Genomic DNA, 14,613 nt, shown 5'->3' with positions numbered 1-14,613 from the left:
GGAAAGAGCAAAGGCCTACCCTGAGGAAATCATTGATTGCTTTATCAGCTAAAATATGGCTGTGCCTCTATTTCAATTTTTCCGCAGGGAGCAAGAAGCCAAAGAAGTGACATCTTCTACTTCAGCTATGGATGCATCAATAAGAAAGAAGGGGAGTGATTGAAGAAAACACATCCTTTGATCAACAAGATGTTTTGAATTTGTTATGTTGTCTGTTTGTTGTTTATTATTTTTATTATAAAGAAGGAGACCGCATGACTCTTTGGTTTGAGAATGTCAACCACAGAGAAAATGTTTCTTTTAGTGCACTATACAGGTTTTGAAAAAAGAAAAAAAAAGCCCATGAAAAAAGAAAAAGAGGGCAATGCCATGAAAAAGGCAAAGATGCATGTTCTATGGTCTCAGTTTATAGCCAAACCCAGGTATCAGTCAGTATGTATTAAGTATAAAGTGACAACAATGTGTGCAAAAAGAGAGAAAGGAGCAGCCATCCTATTAAATTAGAAAAAGAGAAAATGCAATAGAAATTGTTTAGGAGGCAGGAGTGTTCAAAGGAAGGGTTGGGTTTGAGGAGGAAGTACTGACAATAAAGATATACTTATTTTTCAAAAGAAACAAATTCACTTTTTTACTACAGATGGATGGGAGATACCTACACACCAGATGATTGACGACAACCAATCCTATGAGGAGGGAGAGAAGCCCAGTGCGAAAAGGGGTTTGAGGGACCCAGCCAGAGGCCCAGTTGAAGTCACTTCTTTTTGAAAGTTTGTCCCTATGAGACTCTGCCATCTTTGTGTTCCCCAGAAACAATCGAATGCCCCCCCTTTTTTGACTGCTCTTTGATGATGCAATTCAAAAGTTTGAGTACTCTGTGATGTAAAGAACAATGCACTTAAAAGGACTGTCCTGTGTGTAAAGGGCCTAAAAGCACAAATAAAATGGACTGAGCTTAAAGAAGGTCAGTGGATGTGGAATAAGCTAAAACAAGATCAATTGGGTGGAAGATGAACCGATGGAAGAAAATGTGTATGGAGAGAGGGCAGGAAACAAGGAAATGTCATGGGGTGGGAGGAAGGAAAAGGTGTACAGTAAAAGTTGCATGTGGACAGATAAAGAGGAAAATGGGCTAGTGGGTTCCCTCAAGGAATGATTTCTCCTGATTCTCGTAGTGGCTAATAAAGGAATTCGCCTGTTGTGTATGTTATGTTTACAATCAATTGGGTAATGGAGATGGGGTCCAGATAGGAGCGAATAAAAGTTATCCTTTGAGGATATGATTATCCAAAAAGTTTAAAGAGGGCAAAACATTGCAATATGTCTTTTAGCAAAAGGAGATACATATATGTGTTAGATTAAGAGAGTACAACATGATTGAAGTCACTGTTGATTCTGTAGAAATGTTTTTATGATACCTCCCATGTTGAGACAAATCACCACACCTGAGGGGGGTGACTGGGACATTGATGCATAGGTACACTGAATTTGGGGAAGGGTGGACACTGGGTGTCGTGGTTGTGTATTGCATTTTTGTCTAATACAGACCAGAGGGGGAGTGTATAAGAGAACTAGACCCCTCCCCCCTCAAACTGAATACAGACACCTTGATAGGCTGATCAATGGTCCTAGTATTGCAAAAAATCAGAATTATAGTGCTTTTAGAAGGAAAAGAGTACATATGGGGCAACATATATTTTTAGGGTCAGAATGACCCAGGAAGTGAAGGGTGCCTCAGGTATTACACGCACATCATGAATATTAAAAAATCTAGTCTGGAAGCTGGATAGAAAATTAGTCATGCTCAAAAGTAAATTGGTTTGCCGTTTGGTAGCAAGGCTGAACAAAATGAGATATTTTCTAAGATGGATGCTGAATACAAAATGGTGTCTTGAAAGCAGGTGTACAAAGGCCTGAATCATGCTGACATTGAATATTATTTGGCAGCATTTCAATGTGTAGATAAGCATGTCTGGTATGGTATATTTAGAATTTCTTGGCAAGCAAAGCAGACTTGATTGATAGCAAATCAGATAGGAGCATGGGAAAGCAACCAATTAGAGAGAACAGCTGCTTACTTAGCAACAAATAAGATGAGCTCCTGAGGTTTACCACAGTATGAGCTGCCAAGTAAATTTGGTAGGACCTTGAGAAGCAGATAAGAACTGTTTCTTGGCAGGAGATTAAAGATATGTAATTATGTTATGAGCTTATCAGTCTATGTGTCAGTCAGACGGAGCGTGCCAAGAATGAGCTAATGTGGCTTGGTGAGTGACAGAGAAGCCAACCAATCAAAGACAAGAAGGGGTTTATTTTTGGCTGAAGGGACCAATCAGATATGTATTCTGAAATCGTATGAATTATTCTCAAAAGGCCTATAAAAGGCAAGCTGATTTTAAAGAGCTCTGTGTGCTTCCAGTGTGTCTTTCTGAACTTGTATTAAAGGTGACTGTGAACTCGCACCCGGGCGTCCATTCCTTTGTTCGTGTTCCAGTTCCAGTTCCAGAGTCCACAGATGTCCAGGCTGATGAGATGCAGAGGGTCCCCATTTAGAGATTTAAGGCAGACTGTGCTTTCAGCCAGGGTTCAATGATGAGTTCTTCCCTCTGCTTTTCGTGGAGCCTTCAGATGATCTGTCAGTCCTCTTTTAAAGCCAAATGGACCACAGGGCTTGGTGTAGGGTAAGCCTTCCCTAATGAACCAATCCTGTGTCCCCACCAACAATCTCCTGTATGTGTGAGGTCATAAACAGAGTGCTTTGCAACAGAAAAGGTAAAGGGGTGAAAATATGTCATACTAAGTCCCACCCATCTTCCTGTCTGTTGTGGATCAAAGGGTCTCTCTGGTGAGTGGGGCGCTCTGTGGTTCCAGATTAAAGCAGCAGGTCTCCATTCAAGCTGCGGCGAGACCCGAACTTCTGGCTCTGTCAAACCACATGCTGATACCTTCTGACTGGGGTCTCCCTGCGGGGATGACTACTGTAAACATGCAGTCCCTGACATGTCCATTCACTGTTAATCAATACTGAGCTGGCATGAGGTTGACACAGTGCATATGAATGGGTGTTGGGGTTTCCTGTCTCCTTTGGTAGCCTCTGCAGCCAGGCCCCATATGGGCCTGTTTGAATTAAACTCTGATTAGTATGGGAATGCTGCCACCAGCTACAGGGCTCAACAAAAGGACAGGGAAGATCCATGGAACCTTTGTAAGGTAATTAGACTGGCCATGTGAGGGGGAAGATTGACCCTCCCCATGCTGGTGTACTCATGGCTGTCACATCGCAACTAAATATGACAGGGGGGCCAGGTACACAGGTCTATGCATGTGTCATGTGGTGAGCATAGAAAAAACTTCAAAAAAGCTCAGGCGAGTGCACACCCACTGTGTGGATGGTCAAATTCCTCTCAGTACTGCATATTCAAGGCGCTGGTGCAACCCCAACCCACTCCACATTCTTGCATATACAAATTTAATTTGCAATACAAATGAACAAACACCACACATACACTAACCCTCAAACACACTTGCGTGCATGCACACTCAAACTCTCCAACCCATTTCATCGACAACATGCACAAAACAGAGACATATGTCAGCTGCTACTTTCCCCTTCTGTCTGGACACCTCAAACACAGGATGGGGAGGGTTTATCCACATCGGGAGGGCTTACAGTACATCCTTTTTGAATCAGGTTTTTTTCGGTAAGAGAGGATATGAGGGAAGGGGTATTTTCGACCACATGGGGATGGGGCAAAAAAAGAGAAGAGAAAATTAAAGGCCTGCGGAGGAGATGGGCAGGCAGATTGTTGTGACTGATTTTCTACATCCTGTCCTGGTGGACAGATGTATAGAAGGCCAACCGATATTGTAACAGGGACAACTCTGGGGAGCTGTAGCCAAACCAGTTCAGCTAGCAGTGGCATGCAGTCTAGGCCAAGTTCTTCACAATGAGTTCACACAATGGGAATCACAGATTACACTTAGACAGGATGTATGCAAACACAATTATAGAAACCTGACTACTGGCAAGAATAAATACAGGTAGGGTGTCTGGGGACCAGTGAAGAGTTCTAGCTGTCATAGTACAAGTACTAGGTAACAGAAGTAGCCCCAACTTTCAGAAGTCTTGCTCAAGCAAGCAATGGCAAAGCTAATAGTATTACAATAAAGTTTATTATAAGCCCATTGACTTATAATGGGAATTTAGGTGTAGGTAAGAACCAATGTAACTTACTCACCGTACTCCAATTGTTCCCAAGACTTGGCAGGTCGATAGAAGAAGGTCCAAACACGTTTTCCCACCATTAGCTGCAGTCCTCGATTTGCAGGGGTTGCAGGTTCTAGGTGATCTCTGGGTTGGTATCTTTCACTGTTGCAAGGATTCTCGGATGAAGAATGCAGCAAAACTCGATGCAGGACCCCTCTCAGGACTGGACTCGGGTCACGTACGTGATTTCAAACAGTGATCACTGCAGCACGGCGACGCAAAGGGATCAACTGCTGCGGTCAGACTTTCCTTCCTATCTCGGGTCCCCCTGATACTAGGATGCTGAGATTATGCAGAAGGGAGTCTTGTAGGGAAAGCTGAGGATCCCCAAAGTTCAAAACAGGGAACAGTGACATCGGTAGCATGGTAGCCCATATTTGGAGCTGTTCAGCCACAGGACGGTCCTGGGGAACTTCTGATGGCTCTTCTTTGCAGGGTACAGAGCAGACATCAGGAATGGATCTTCCTTCCACTCCCAGGTTTGCAGCACTTTTGCAGGACCGCTAAAGATCTACAGCAAGACAGGGCTCCTCCAGGATAGCAGCAAAGGTTGGTAGCCAGGCGGCCTTCTGATGGGTCGCCGGTTTCTTCGCAAGTCTCATGGCTGGATAGAAGTCTTGGGTACTTCAGGTTTATCCAGGATCTCTGAACATTTGGTACAGAGGTCCCCTTCTTATCCTAAAAGCCAGGTAAGAGCAGCTGCCCTCATTAGCCAATGACAGAAGTAGCCCACACACACAGCCTTCCAGTGGTCCAATGAGGACCACTGTCGGGAAAACTCATGCATATGACTCAGACACACAGAAACCCGTTTGTGGCTTGGAACCAGACAGTCCCAGACCACATCCTGCCAGCAAACACACAGAGCCCTCCAGTAGAACCCCAAAAGCTTCTGCTTTGCCGGACACTGGAAGTCTTTATTTTTTTTTAATTTCTTTATTATGTTTTTCAGTCAATTAAACAACAAAAAAAACTGAGACCATGCACCGGTCGTCAAAACCCAGGACCCCCGACACCCCTCTCCACCCCCCTCCCCAACCGCCCACTTGCTTTGCCTTTTGGCCGACCAAGTCTTTTGTCTTTTAGAACAAGGAGAAAGGGAAAGGGAAAAGACAAAAAGCAGAGGGTTTGCTGTTAAGTGGAATCAAGAGGCAGGGTAGAGTTTTGTGGCGGTTCGTCTTGACTGCTTGTTGAAGCTGGAGTTGGTGTGTCTAGTTCATCGTCTGTTGACATTAAGTAGGATATATATAGGCCCCAGTTGTCAGGAGGACGAGCATATAGGGGAAATGTCCTGATGTACATGGTTTCCACATCTTGACAATATGTGACATCCCGTAGCCATTGCTGTAGGTTTGGTGGTGGACCCCTCCCCCAGCTGCATGCGATTCTCGTGCCAGGGCCAGTAATAGGTTGGTTAATTTCCGTGCAGGGTCGGGTATCTGATTGCTCAGACTTAGCAGAGCCAATACCGGGTCGGGTTTAGTTGTATTCCGATTATTGCTGAGATTTTCTCCGCTACAATTTTCCAGAACGCTGCCACTTCGGGACATAGCCATGCGAGATGTACAAAGTCTGCCTCTGCAGAGCCGCATCGGGAACATGTAGTGGATATCATTGCTCGCTGGGCATGCAATTTTTCCGGAGTGTAGTACACTTGGTGTACGTAATTAAAATATATCTGCTTGTATCTAGTGTTGATCGCAACTTTTTCGGTGAGTTTGAGGATATAGTTCCAGTCTTCTTCAGATATTGAGATGTTTAGAGACCTTTCCCATCTTCTTCTGGGGCTTGCGGATGGTTGGGTTTTTTCGGGCAATAGGGTTTTGTAGATGTTTGCTACTAGCCTGCCCTCTCTTTGGGCTTGGATTACGCCATGCTGTAAGGGCCATGTGGGGGGCTGAAGTGGGAAGGTGGGGATGACGGCCTGCAGGGTGTGCCGGACTCTGTAGTAGATGAACGTGTCAAGAACGTTGTTACATCCTCTGTACTTGGCCTGCTGCATGTACATGAAAGTGCCCTCGGGGAAGAAGTCACCTAGGGTGTTGACCTGTAGTTTCTTGGTCCATAGTTGGAATACTTTTTTTGAGGTGATTGGGATGCCTGCTATGCTTCTTGCAGGGAGAATCTGGTTTGAATTCCGCTTTTCTTGGCCATTCTTTTCCAGATCGTGAATGTTGTGGACACAACATTCATTGGTCTTGAGGGTGTTTGTTGATGTCCGAAGATTATAGCACGTAGGAAGTATGGAGTTGCCAATGCTCTTTCAATTTGCACATGAGGTCGAATGAAGTGTATGGTGTACCAGTAGCTGAGATATTGAGCTTGGGCCACCCAGTAGTAACGTTCCATATCAGGAAGGGCTAGACCACCCTGTGTCACCGGGAGAGTGCTGTGGGCTACCCTGGCTACCTTGCCTGCCCAGACCAGGTCTAGAATTATGCTCCGAATTCGAAGTATAAGTCTTTTTGTTAGTATTCGGGGGATGTTTGTGAATAGATATAGCAACTTCGGGAGGATCAACATTTTAACCAGGGATTCTCTGCCCCAGAGCGTTAGCGGGAGCGATTTCCACCTGTTCACCTTGCTTTGGATTGTTTCCAACATGTTTACGTAGTTATCTCGCATTATGTCACTGCTGGATCGGGACGTTAGGATACCTAGGTATCTGACATTTGAGTGCTGCCAGTTAAATCCAAAGTCGTCTGTGAATTCCTTGGTCGATGTAGTAAGGGGAAAGATTATTGATTTGGAGTTATTGATTTTTAGTCTGGAGAAGTTGCCAAATTTAAGTATTGTCCGCATCAAAGGGTTTAGGTTTTCTTGAGGGTTATGTAGAAAGAGTGCAGCATCATCGGCATATAGAGCTACAATCATTCTGTGTGGTCCTAGTGCAAGGCCCCTGTGCAAGTGATGTAATCGGTTCCATGTGATAAAATCGCGTCAAAAATTGCAGTGATTACAAAATATTGCGGCAAAAATGCTGTGGTTTTTGCGCCACAATCCATGTGAAGGATTGCGGGGGCCACCCCCGCAACCCCCGCTCCCATTAAATGGTATAATGGGGCATACCTTTACCGAGTCAAACCACATCAATTTTTTTTTACCGCAACATTTTTGCTGCGATTCTATTACCTGATACCAAATAATCTGAGTTCTGACGCCAGTGGTTCCATTACTAGTGCAAATAACAATGCTGATAGTGGGCAGCCTTGCCTCCTTCATCTTCGTAAGAATATGTCAGAGGCTCGCTTGTTGTTCAGTATTATGTTGGATGTTGGTTGTTTGTACATTACGGCGATTAATTGTATAAACCTTTGCCCAGGCCCATTTGTTCTAGTATGGCATAAAGGAAGGGCCATTCAACCGAGTCGAAGGCTTCCTTGGCGTCTAATAGTATTGCCACTGCTTGACTTTCCGGGTCGAGGGTTCCCATCACCCCGAACATCCTTCTCAGGCCAAACGAAGTGTTCCTGCCTGGTACAAAGCCTGCTTGATCTGAAAATACCAAAGCGGGTATCAATGGCATCAGTCGTTTGGTAAGAATTTTTGCAAAGATTTTATTATCCAGGTTGATCAGTGAAATGGGTCTGTACGAGGCGCACTCCTCTTTAGGTTTGCCGGGCTTGTGAAGGAGTATTATGTTGGCCATGTAGAGTGTTGGGGGTAGTTGCCCCTTAACTATGGCTTTGTCGTATACTTAGTTGTGGAGCTAGGAGATCTGCGAAGTGTTTATAAAACTCGTCTGTTAGGTAGATCTTTAATTGCCCCGAGAATGTCCTCTTTGATGATGGGTTCGTTTAGTGGTTCACGGAGGTCAACGCTTGTCCAATAGAGTTTAAATTGCATTTAGGTATTGTTCCAGCTCATTAGGATCAACTGTGTATCGAGAATCGTACAGATTTTGGTAGAATTTGTGAAATGTTTCTACTATGTCCTCTTCAGAGTGGACGGGTTTGCCTGTGTGATCGAGGACTGATTCGACCATTGTGGGTTTCCTCTCCACCGCAGCTAGTCTTGCTAGGAGAGCTCCAGGTTTCTGTCCCTCGTCATATTGACGGATTCTATGGTGGCTAGATAGGAATTTGATTTCTCTCTCTGCTGCTGTTCTGAAGGATTCAAGTTCCACTTTGAGGTCCGCCAGTGTGTTGGGATTGTTTGCGGTCAGGAGAGATCGTTCAAGTGATTTTAGGTGAGTCTCGCTTGCAGCCAGTTCGCTTCTTGTTGTCTTGAGGATCCCATTTTCTTTTGCTGAACATACTCCTCTGACATAGCATTTTAGCGTTTCCCAAAGTGTGCCCGCTGAGGACACAGAGATGCTGTTTTTCGATGAAGGACTGTAATTCGGTTCTTAGCTCGTCAGCGGAGACCTCTTCCTTGAGGGCTCCATGCTTGAATCTCCAGTAGGGAATATTGCCACTATGTTGGGATGGTATGCATTCGAGGATGACTGCTGAGTGATCTGAAAGGGATCTTGGCAGGATTTAACAGTCTCCCCATTGGAGTCTGCTTCGTGTGAATTCAAGAATGTAGTCGAGTTTCGAGCTAGATTTGTGGACCCAGGAGAAGTACGTGTATTTGAGGGAATCCCAGTGTTTAGTTCTCCAAATGTCTTTGAGATCGTAGGCTTTACATATTTCAGTAATTTGGAGGCTCGCTTTGGAGGGTGTAGCAGATGTGTTGTGTGATTTATCTTTACGTGGATCCAGGGGTGTGTGTAGGTCGCCGCCCCAGATTTTCGTGGCTTTTCTTTTGGACTCAAGGTGAGTCAGTATCCAATTAAAGTTATTGGGGCCGTCGATTTTTGGCCCGTAGGAGTTAATCAAAATGACTTCTTCCCCCTGGATAGTTCCGTGGACCAGTAGTGACCTACCTTCGTAGTCTTTCTGGGTTTGAATTAGCCTGAAGTTGGCAGTTTTGTTGATTAACATAGCTACTCCTCTGGCATATGAAGAGAAGGAGATGAAGTACCTATGGCATCCCCAATCTTTTGCCCAGTGATTCTCAGAGCTGGGGCGCAAGTGCGTGTCCTGGATTAATGCTACATCTATCCTGTGCCGATGCAAGTATTGTGATATTTTCCTAATTTTGCTTAGTTGATTGCCGCCTTTAATGTTCCAAGTGGCTAGATTGAATATGGCGTATCTCCTCTCATTTTTTGGACTAGGATTTTGGGAATTGGTTTACTTAATGGTACAAGGCGGTCCATATTTGCTGTCCATTGGTCGAGAATTGTTTGTCATCGCATTAGACATGGGACCAGTGGTTCTGGGCAGCGGCGGGCGTGGGGCGCCCCGGTTCTGGTAGGTGCATGCATCACATAACTGACCTGTCTAACTCGGGCACTCTTAACTTGCCAACTGTGTCCCTCCCTGGGTTGCGAGCAACCCCAACTTGCTCATCTTCTTTACCCTCCCAAGTGACATCCAACTGGTGAATCGGAACTGGACTGTGCCAGGGGCGCTTGGAGCTTCCCAAGCTTTGCGGATCTCTTTTGATTATTTGTGCATTTCGTCCGGTGGGTTATTTTTGGCGTCTATAGGGTATCTTCAATTTTCGTCTTTTGATCATGGTGGATCTCTTTGTACTCTATCCCTTTGTGGTATTCTAGGATTGGCATTGGCTGCTTTACAGCCCGCTTGGTCTAGATCCATGTTGGCTTCTTCAGGTGACTGGAAGAATTGGGCTCTCCCGTTGTGTCGGACTCTGAGCCTGGCAGGGAAGTGCATTGAGTAGGGAATCTGGTTGTCACGAAGGCAGTGTTTCACATTTGTGATGGTTCTTCTTTGTGCCTGAACAGCTGGCGAGAAGTCTGGGTAAAAGTATATGGAATCCCCATCGTATTGTAAGTCCCCCATCTCCCTTGCAAGCTTCAAGACCATCTTGCGATCTCTATAATTCAGCAGTTTTGTGATAATTGGTCGGGGGGGAGCTCCTGGAATCGGTTTCGTTGAGGGGATCCTGTGGGCCCTCTCAATGACGAAGAGATGTGATAGCTTATCCAGGCCAAAGAGGTCCAAGCATAATTTCTCCACGTGTACTTCAATACTTGATTGTAGTTGTTGTTCCCTGATGCCGACTATCCTCACCTTGTTTTTCCTCGAGCGCCCTTCTAGATCTTCATTTTTAGCTTTCACCACTTTCATTTTTGTTTCCAGAACTGACACTCTGGTTGTTAGAGACGTTGCACCATCGTCTAAATCGGACACCCTCTGTTCCACTGTGTCCAGTCGGTCGGCATGTTTGTCAAGCCGATGTTGGAGTTGATCGACTTTAGAGGAGATGCCATCTATTTTACTGTCAAGGTTCCCGATTCCTACTTTCAGATCAAGCAGGATTTCTCTAATGTTGAGTGGTTGGGCAGGGTTGTCTTCCTGGTGTGCGTCTTGTGTCGGGGATTCAGCCCATTGGTTGGTCGCGGGGTTCTAGCTGACTTTCCGGTATCAAAGTTCAGCTTGCGCTGCGATTTGTCAGAATTCCCCATGGTGTGAGAGGGATGTGGTGGTTGACAGAGGTATGCAGGTTCTTTTGCCCTTGGTGTTATGTGGTTCCTTCGGAGATCTCTTAGTAGCGGATATTGTGTGCTATAGTTGAAGAATGGGTCTGCTCAGAGTCTACCTAGGTACCCATTTCCCAACGTTCTCGTGGACCAGGTGGTTTTGGGGGCAATGGTATCAAATGGTGTGTCGCCCAGATAGTAGTTTACATTGTGTGTATGACCGTCTTTGTTCCTTGCTAATGCCGGTCTTTATAGGGATTTCCTGCTGGGCTATGCATTGGCAGTTATTGTTTCATGTGCTGATGAGTGTTACGCAGCCTTTTGGGATTGTTTTATGAGAGACGGTCGGGTCTCACCTCACTTTCGCCAGGGAGTGTGGGGGAAGATGCTTTGCTGTGAAAGTTTTGCTTGGAAATGCTTTTCCAGGGTAGTGGGTTGACTTTCCTGCTGGGTTATCGAAGATTGGATATGCGGGACCCCCGTGGGTGCCCGATGCCGGCAGAGACCAGGCGCAGCGGAGCAGGGCACAGACCAGCATTAGGCAGGCTGTCAGGGTCCATCTCAAATTCTCCTCAGGTGACTAGGTATTTGCTTCCCCAGTTCCCCCGCCAAAGTTGTGCTGCGTGCAGTGTCGGGCCTCGGCCGGCTGGGACGAGCCAGCCATCAGGGCCAGGTGCTGTGTGGTGAAGTATTCGTCGGGGCTGGGAGCACTGCCAGCCGGGGCGCATTCAGGATCACAGTACCTTAGGGCGGATGAGGGTCGTCGCTTGGAAGCCGCACCTCTCTTCTCCTTGGTCTGCAGCCCTCAGGGCAATGCAAGTCTCTGCTGGCTGTTGTTTTGGAACTCGGGTCGGCGGAGGAGATGCTGAGTGCCCGCCGCGGCTGGCAAGACCGCCAGGTCTTGCCCCGCCACTCCCCCTCCGTCGCTGGGCTGCCTGGATGCGGGCGTTGGTCTGGAGGGCTCTTGGGCTGGTAGTGGTCGATCACTCCGTGGATACAGCCAGGGGGGTGGGTCCTCTGTCAGCGCCTACCCGCGGACGTGCTGGTGAGCTCTGCCATGGTCTGGGGCTTCGGCCGCAAAACCAGTTTGTGCCGCGTCAACGCCGCCTCCCCTCGACAGGGATCTCCCCAGTCAAGGGTTCCACATGTGCTCTCGGTGGCAGATGTGACCCCGCGGTATTGGCACTCGGATGTCGCCGGCAGGGCGCACCAGGGGTCCCCCAGCAGATTCAGAGTGGGCGCCTCACTGCGCCTCCCCCGCAGACTAGTGCTGTGTGTTGTTTCTGTCTGGGGCCTCACACACCGCTGCGTTGTAGGCCTCTCAAGTGGGAGCGGCACACCAAAGGCCAGCCTCTCGTAGAGTTCCTCGGGGGGCTTGGATTATGGACCGGGGCGGGATTTCGATACCAAGAGCTGATTGTGTGTGTTGGCTAGTAGCTGTATTCAAGGGAGATGCGTTAGATTGAAACTCTGCCGGGTGTGCAGCGATTGTTCAGGATTAATCGAGAGCCGCACGGGAGCTCAGATAAGAGCGGCCATCTTGGTCGGCACTCTAGCGTCCTCTACTGGAAGTCTTTATAAGGATTTTCCTGGCCTCTCAGGCCAGGATGTAGGCTAAAGAACGAGATGGCAAAAGGACAAGCGAAAAACCATGTGGCACGGCCATGTTTGGACACCAGCCACAGTTAGTAGCCAAAGGCGGTAAACGCGGTAAGGCTAAAACGAAAAGTCCGAAAAAGTGGGAAAAAGTCACTGCTGCCAAAGGCTTATCCTTTTAGCACATCTACAGTAACCAAAAATCTTTTAGTTTAGTTTTAGTTTTAGTCTAGGGCAAAAAAAGCATACCCCATTGTACTGCACTGTAAACTGTATTTTACAATGATAAATGTTACCACAAATGATACAAAGTAACCAAAAGTAGTAACACAGTAACACGAGTAAGGGAACTAATGTTTCCCAGTACTGACAGCCTGAAGGACATTTCAGTTTCCCCATAACATATCAGAAAAAGCCAGTGTAGTGAAGCCTACAGCTTCACGACACTGCAAAAAGAGCAGATCAGCATAAAAAATAAAAGCAAATGTTTGGGGTTTCCATAGACATGGAAGCAAAGGTGCAATAAGGAGAAATCTTTCCTTACACGGATCACTACACAGCCCCTCCCCCGCTCAACACAACAAAGCCCCACATGTCTCGGGAGAATAGCTCATGAGCAACGTGCTCGCCTTAGAAGCAAGACGGCGCGGAGCAACACAGGTTCGATCCCCGGGTCCGCGCTTAGAAACCTTTGGGTATTAAACGCGTAATAAAAAACCTATCACATTACATATCTCATGAAGAACCCTACATTTCAGATTGGTCAAAATATAGTAAGGAAAGACAATACTTTGTGTTGCGGAGAGTTAAGAGAAATTACATTCCTTTGCTTTGCCTGATGCGTTGCCATACCAACCAGATATTCTGGTTTCCAAGACTCCTTTTCTCTCTTTCTCTTCCCCACTCTCCCTCTCTCTCTGTCTTTATCTCTCTCTCTGCCCCTCTTGCCCTTTCTCCCTCGCAATAACACATCATAACATATATAGTAGCATGCCCCACCAAAATATGCCAACACCAAAAGAAAAGCAACAATGTATCTACAGGGAGATCTCATGAAGCTTTTTCCGGCCCTTGCATATAGGCCAAACTGCAACTACAGGGGGCTAAGGATGCAACGGCCCTCTTAGTCCTTTGACAACAGGGGCAGAAACCTCACTTTGCCCTTGTAGAGGTAGACAGTTTTCACTCTCCGACTGTACATTTTACAGTGTCTATGAGGCTAGATTGGTAACGCAGGGATTGTGCAGATTATCAGGGATCCGCATGATGTTGGATTCTTTGAAAGTTGGGTGAGGAGTCCTAAAGCAGAAATATGCAAAGGTAGCTCAGTAGTTTTGAATGACTGTTGCCGAGACCTATGTTCAGAAGTTTCTGAAAATCCTATGGCTTTTTTCAATTGCTTTGGAGAAAAAAAAAAACTTGCAGTAAAAAGAATCGCTTTAACATGGGAAAGGTTCAGGCTCCATCTTTTTGCTCGTTCACATGCTTACATTTGCGGCGCGGGTGGAAAATGTCTGCCCCGCAACGAACTTCAAAAGTAGGCACCCTGTTTCCGAGCTTACTGTTTTTATCAACGTGTGATTTTTGACTTCCAGTCCTGCTTGCTTGCCACAAAGGGGGGAGGTCTCACATGGACATATATAACATTTCTCTCAGAAATGCAGGCTTACTTTGCTGGTAGGTTTACGTCTCTAAAAGGGGTCCAGGCAGGAACACGGCGGAAGCTCTCTACTGGGATTTTTATTTTTGGAGAGGACATGCTGTCTGCCTAATAGGCACCCCACCCTGTCGAAATAACACAGAGGGACATCTAATGACTAGGGAGAGACTGCCAGCAAAGGTCACCCAGACAGCAATAAGACGAAAATCACAAAGGGATTGTGCAGTGTTCAAGAAAGGAGTTGAATGAGAACCTACAGTGCACTAATCTTGTAGGCAGTTTAACAGCTCGTGCCTTGTTGCTTCTCCTCTCCAAGCTACCCCCGCACCGCACACAAATACACACACACACATCCACTCATTATCACTCATCACTCAATAACACAGGCATATATTCATTCACACGTAGGCAAAGACACACACTACCCCTCTTTTATATTTGCATCTGTATCTGTATTTTATTTAGATGTTTATAGTGTCTAAACACCTAAGCACTGTACATAACTAGACGGTTCAAAAACAAGTAAACATGGTACAATTCCAGGGCAATTATGCAGAAGAAACAAAATGAGATTTAAGGTGAGTAGAAAAAGAGAGA

The sequence above is a fragment of the Ambystoma mexicanum genome, chromosome 3p (assembly GCF_040938575.1).
Source record: "Ambystoma mexicanum isolate Mex_15411 chromosome 3p, UKY_AmexF1_1, whole genome shotgun sequence".
NCBI lineage: Eukaryota > Metazoa > Chordata > Amphibia > Caudata > Ambystomatidae > Ambystoma > Ambystoma mexicanum.
This window is presented reverse-complemented; position numbering follows the sequence as displayed.